The sequence below is a fragment of the Lampetra fluviatilis genome, chromosome 22 (assembly GCF_964198595.1).
Source record: "Lampetra fluviatilis chromosome 22, kcLamFluv1.1, whole genome shotgun sequence".
Lineage (NCBI taxonomy): Eukaryota > Metazoa > Chordata > Hyperoartia > Petromyzontiformes > Petromyzontidae > Lampetra > Lampetra fluviatilis.
In genome coordinates this window covers 6,761,291-6,768,107 of record NC_136296.1, presented here as the reverse complement: position 1 = coordinate 6,768,107, position 6,817 = coordinate 6,761,291, and positions in this window count along the sequence as shown.

The following is a 6,817-nucleotide window of genomic DNA, read 5'->3' as shown; positions in this document are numbered from 1 at the left end:
TCCGGGAGCCACAGGTTTGCCGAGCCCCCGTGGGTGGGCTACGCCTTGCACGATGTCGCACACATTGGCACGGCCATCCGTGGGGCGTCCCTCGTGTCTCTCAGCCTCTCCTGGAGGGGCCGTCGTGAAAGGCAATAATTTGCGCGAGCCGAAATCTATGGAAGACAGCGGTCACGTGTGCCGTACGGCGATGACACCTTGCTGGTTGGGATGTATTGTGCCTCGTGACACTTAGCTGGCCGCGGCTTTTATTGGGTTTTTTGTACCCTTAATTCCAGCTCGTGTAGTTCTGTGCACTGGTGTATTTGACTGCTTGCACTTATCCGAAGCATTTGATAAACACAATGGCCTGTATCATGGAACCTCCTCTGTCAGTACCAGAATATGATAATAGGGTAAAGTCACGTAGGTAAAAAACAAAATAAAATAAAAATTAATAAAAGTAAAATAAAAATCACGACGTTTCGGAGGCAACACACGCCTCCGTCTTCAGGTGCAACCGTCACAGCACGATTGCTGTATCAAGTAAGAGAGTAACTCTGATGTTGTAGGAGAAAACATTAATTAAAAAGTATATTTAATTAAGTAGAACGTGTTGTGCGTGACGTCATTTATGGACGGCCCCTAACAGCACGAGGAGTTGAAGTATTACAGGTTGCAGGAATCCATACTCTTTGGTTCTTTCGGTAAAGTCACGTAGTTTAGAAATCAAATAAAACAACGCTTGTGTTGCGATCGATACGTCGTGAGTTGTTTTATTTTATTTCTAACTACGTGACTTTACCGAAAAGACCAAAGCGTATTACAGGTTCTCACTGTTTACCTGCCCTGACTCGGAGGAAATTGCAAGTGACATCGATAAGTAATGACCACGTGCGCATGAAACAGCTGTGATAATTTTCTGAAAACAGGACCAGCAAAGTGGCCAGTTATATTCACGTCGATGGATGTGTCTACATATCACGAATACTCCCGTAAATCATCGTCTTTTCCACTCTATAGATTTGGCAGTTTAACTAGCATATGGCCTAGATGATATGCAAATCTGTCTGCCAAGGTTGAAGAGTTTCATTTTAGAAATTTGCGAGACCGGTCCACTGTCAGTGAGATGCAATTCTGCTTTGAATAAAATATGCCGTCAGATTAATGTATTTATCTATGACTCGTTTCCAGGGAGCAATGCATGTAGCTGTACATGGATTGATCACTATCGATTATAAGATCATGTGTGTAAGAATCACATGTTTTTTTTTGTTACGTCATGTAAGTATGTCACAAGATCCGCTAGGGGTGACTACATTAATCAAAATATTAAAAGATTGAAACGTGACCTTGGATAGTCAGGATGAATATTGGCAAATGAAGTGCATTAGGGTTCTCGGTTCACTCACTCGTAGCCACTCTTGTAAAAGATGCAATGGACATTGAGCTCCAATAACATTACTCATGTGCTATGCATAATAAGTGTAACTAATATCGGAATTTAATAATAGTGTGTCCTGAAAATACATTTCGATAAGAGAACAAAGCCGTATTCTGCACTGTGAGCGCCGCTGAACTTAGTATGGGTTTTGTTTTAAATAGAATATTGGGCAGACTTACCACACGGGCAGCTCAAATCTGGTGCACGCCTATAGTAGTAATAATACAAAATTAACCCGTAAAAACAAAGTTTTTCACTATAAATCCTTTATATGCGTGTTCAATGGGCCACAACCCAGCCCACATTGGTCTTTGAAACGGGCGGCTAGAGTCCTCTCGTCCTCTGGCTTGAGATGGCTGCCACCTATGGGTCAGATGATTGCATGGCACCATTAAGCAATTGGTAATTAAATATAATATTTTTGTCCTAAAAAGTGTAACATTTTGGAAAAAAATTTTCACGAATATTAATTGTCACGCACAACGAGTCTGTGTGGAAAATGTCAGCTCGATTGGATCACGGGAAGTGGGTTAAAAAACGACCGAAAGATTTGCACGGTCGTAAGCGCGCAAGCAAGCAAGCGCGCAAGTGAACTTAATATAAAGGATTTAAAAACAGAGACGATTGTTAATTATAAAGCGCTGCAGAATTTTCTGACACTCTACGATGGGATATGAGGACATGCGTGCATTTCAGAAAGGACCCCCTTTTTGTGGAATTGTTTTTATCGTGTTAGCCACAAGGTGCAATCAGAGCATCATTCACAGCCACACGGCAGAGCAAAGGGGGCAATAATGCTGTATTTGGCTCGGCAATGAATTTCTTCTTGCGAGCAGGCACCCGCACGGACGTGTTTCACGTGTGCGTGTATGCACTGTCTTGCAAGCACAATGTTTTAGACGACTGTTGGTTATTTTTACCTCGTTCGTTCGGAGCTGCACTCCTTGATCTAATCCTCGGCCATACCTCTCTGCGGTGGTTGTGAAAACAAAGGACATCTTGGCACCCGCCTTTCATTAAAAAAAAATGTCTTAACCCAGGCGTAATGTGTAATTCATGTATCTGCATTACCGTGTACTGGTTATAACAAAGCATTGTAAGGAACAACTCAATAAAGCCATGAGTTTGAATGAAAGGGTTTGAGTATTTTTTAAAATTCATCCATCGGTCCACTGACTCACCCGTTCACCCATCTACATATCCATCCGTCAATCAACTCTGTCGCCCATGCATTTATTACACTGTTAACATCCTGTAACATTTTGCAAGCACACCCACTCAGGAGTGCAGCAGTGCTAACAGCCATTCCATGCCTTCACAAGAGCCCTTTTAGTGCAGTCAGTAATGCATTATTTATGTAGAGCAGAGCAAATTGATCTCTGACGCGTGGCCACGCACATTTGTATCGTTCTTATGGACATCAATTATGATTTTTTTGATCGGATATGAGAGCGACACTTTCTTGATAAATAAATAAAAATCACAGGACGATGATTTTACATCTATTCATTGCGATTAATCTGCATTGGGTTGTGAATAGTATCATGGACATTTCAGGTAACTTTCAGTTGCTTGCGATTGTCAGATGGATTGTGTCAGTCCTAAGAGACCTATACTATTTATTATTGTGCTATATCCATTATGCAGCGATGCTTATACATTTATTTGACAGTCACGAACAAAAACTCTGCAGGGAATTGGCCAAATATCTCAAAGAGCACCCTCATTTTAAATAGTCTTGAGAGACTGAAAGAATGTTCTGCTTAAATAGTTTTCTTTTTATTTTGGTCCATTTTAGTAACACAGTTATGTTATTACAATACTCCATGATATAAAGTGCAACTATAATGGACCTAAGAAATGTCACAGACAACAAGTTTGCTAAACAATTCAATATATTTGTTGGAGTGGAAAGCACACCAGAGTGATTATCACGGTGACAATTATTGATAACAGACCAGGAAAAATAAATGACCCATTAGAACTACACTAAGACCAAAAAAGAGAAAATACATCTGAAATCGAATTCAAATTAGAGACATCATATTGATTGTTAAGAGAAGTTAGTCTACCTGAGTAGGACACATCGCAGCAGAGGAATCACGGTTAATGGTCAAGACGGAGTGGCAGCCACAGGAGGCCACCTTCCTGAGAAGGAGGCCACTGTGGAATTCGGAGCAATTCTATCAACACACTTGCAAGAGCTAAATATTTTTTTTGCACGACAAGACCATGAGTGATGGTGACAACTTGGGGGAAGCGTTCGACCAACAGTGGATAGAGCGCGGCTGATGATGTTCATGATGATGATTATTCATCTGCTAGCAGTTGCAATGGCAAGGTTGGAATCTAAGTACAGTTAATATTAAACCAGGCTATTTCAGGGCACAAGTATATGGATTCTGCAGAATATTGAGTTTCATAGTGAATATGTGGTCAAACAACTTTAGCATTTTGATTTAAAGCGTTCGTGACTGCAAGGATGCATATTCTTGGTTCTTTCGGTAAAGTCACGTAGAAGGGAAACAACAAAATGATAAGAATATAAAACAATAAAATTATCACGACGTTTCGACTGTAACACAAGCAATCATCACCTTCTACGTGACTTTACCGAAAGAACCAATAATATAACTTTTGTATTGAAAATCAGTGTCTGGGCAGTATCTCATGCGTTTTTTGACAAGCTGATGCAGGCAACGCCTCTGACTTCAATTCAGGATCAAAATCTGAATTCACGTACTCAGACGACGCACCTCATGGTGTCTGTACACGCTGCTTTAATGTATGAATTAAATATTCGAATATGGGGGTCAAATACTGGAATTCATTGGGCGGTTACTCTAACGTGGCTGCGTATCACTTGCGCCAAGATGGAAATTGGTCTCCCTTTACAAAGCGCTTCCCGAAAATAATTACAAGCCAAAATCATCACTCAAAACAGAGCAGGAATATAGGCGTTGCATTCAATGTGTTGTAACACAGTACTTTGCCCAGCAATTTATTTTCACAGTCGTGTTCATAATTCATGGTGATGTGGCTAAGCAGGGCTCTAAAAAAGCTAATGCATGTTACTACAGCCACAGGCAATTTTATAGACAGTGTTCCATGTGTTTGTGCCAAGGTGGTGTTCATCCTGTGATAGAAGAGTACAACAATAAAGTAATAATTATTTTCAGGCCTTTGTTAATCCACTGCTGGATGAAGGCCTCCTAATGTATGTAGGTATGTTGAACTTATTTCTCACCATACGTAGCCAACTGTGCTTAATCGAATTTGGGATTTCTTGATCGTAGTACATAATTTCAGCTGGAACAACCCAGAATGCCATTCGGGAAATTATTTTGGAAGTTGTTTTTAATATTATTTTGGTTTTAAACCTGTTAATTGGATTACAGGAATTTCGGGTAGAATTTTGTAGGATTAATGTGGATTTGTGTACCTTGTACTATATGGGATAGTGAGTGTCTTGCGCTGATAATCCCTACTTCGAGCCAGCTTTAGCGTCGTTCAGGAAAATATTGAGTGATAAATGAAGCCCTGATCAAACTTCACCCGCGTGCGGGTTGGTGATGGGGAGCTGATCAAGACTAGTGCCACCCGCCACAGATGTTCGCCTTGGTCGGGAATTGAAATCGGATGACCGGGTTCACGGCACAGTTTGCGGACCACTGCACCAAAGCTTCCCCAAGGAAAAAATGCAATTGAGATAAAAAAATATATTGTAGTCACCGTTGCATATACTTACAAATAACAGCTTAGATACATTCGTCAACATCTTGGTGAAATAATTACTATAATTAATAACATTTATGCTCAATGTTCTCTCTGAAATATACCATCAAACACAATTATAAGAAGCGGTATCCTTATCAATTAATTGATGCCTTCTTCCCATATTTGTCTTTCTACATTAAATATGAAAAAATAATACAAAATGCGTCGGCTGCACGGCCTTATGGAAGTGCATCTTATGAGCAGCATTCGTTCATCGCAAGCACATTCTGGACTGATGTCGACATGTAGTGTCTCATCAGCAGCCAGGCTTTGCTTGATGCAATGCTGGTGACCTGCCCCATGCTTACAGGCAAGAATCCTTTCCGTAATAAATTGGTCCTATTTCGATGCAAACAAAAAAATGAATTTCATGAATTATACATTTGTGTTATCTCTATAAATGCACAGGTTCCTTCTGCGACGATGAATTGTCATACCATGTTTGTAACATAATTGCTGAACGGCAGGCAAGCGATCGCACTAAGGAATCACGCTCGCAACGCGGGTTGCTTTCATCATGTTTGCAGTGTGGTGCATTTTCTCCGAGTTCTTTCAACTCTTTTTCAATGGCATGCCATATAAAAAGCATGGCACGCCAATGCACGTCAATCAAACGCGTTGTTGTTTTCCGCTCAAAAGTGGAGCCGGTAAATAAGTACGACTCACGGTTTTTCACAATTTTGAGTGGTTCAGGTCTTATGTAAGGGTGAGCTCCAAAAGTGTTGTATTTACTGACAGATTTTCTGTGAGAAAAAGGCAGGAAACAAATAACAACTATCCCACAACTCCGTCTGTCACCTGATAACGCTAGTTGTAATTACCGGCGAAACGTCGTACTCGAATTGTAAATGTTGTGGGTTTTTTCTCAAACACACCGGTGCGCTATTCTAGTAAAGCATTGGCACGTTTTGTTGACGTGAAAACCCTTACTAGTTGGCTGTGTCGGGTGGTGGCGGGTTTAACGACACATTTACAGTATATTTACGCGATCTAACCCAAAAAAAAACATTTGCTATGGATAGTCAACACTATTATTAGTTTCTTCACTTTGGGGAGTATTCACTAGGTGGCAGACATTAGCCGGTTGTTGTAGCACAAAATCATTCAGCAACCCCGCTCCTCTTTTCTCCACAATTAGACTCGCTCCACAGGCAGATTGAACAATCAACTGTGTCATTTCCTGGCCACCTTGCAACATTAGCCTACAGCGTCTGTTACTCGCAAGCTGTTTGCCATCAAAACGAGAGCCCCCGTTTAGCTTTCGATGTCTGATGAGAATAAGAGCATCCTGAGTGATTCGGTGATAGTTTAGTTGTAAACTGTCAGGAGTCAAATCGGCCCTTCCTCTGGGGGAGTGGATAAAATAACTACTGGGTTGTGGAAAGCGATGAGTGGTTGTACAATGGAATGACTTCCCCCCGACCAGAGAAATGTGAAATATCCACCGCTGACTTAGAACAATTCGCAGGAAACTAGTTCTGTGCCACACTTGTTAGGGAAACTGCTATAAACATAACAAAACAATTATAATATGAAGCGGAGAGTTTCGCCACAGCCCAGCTTACAATGTCTACCCAGCGTCTCTATCCAAATTCAGGCCACATACTCTCGTTATCA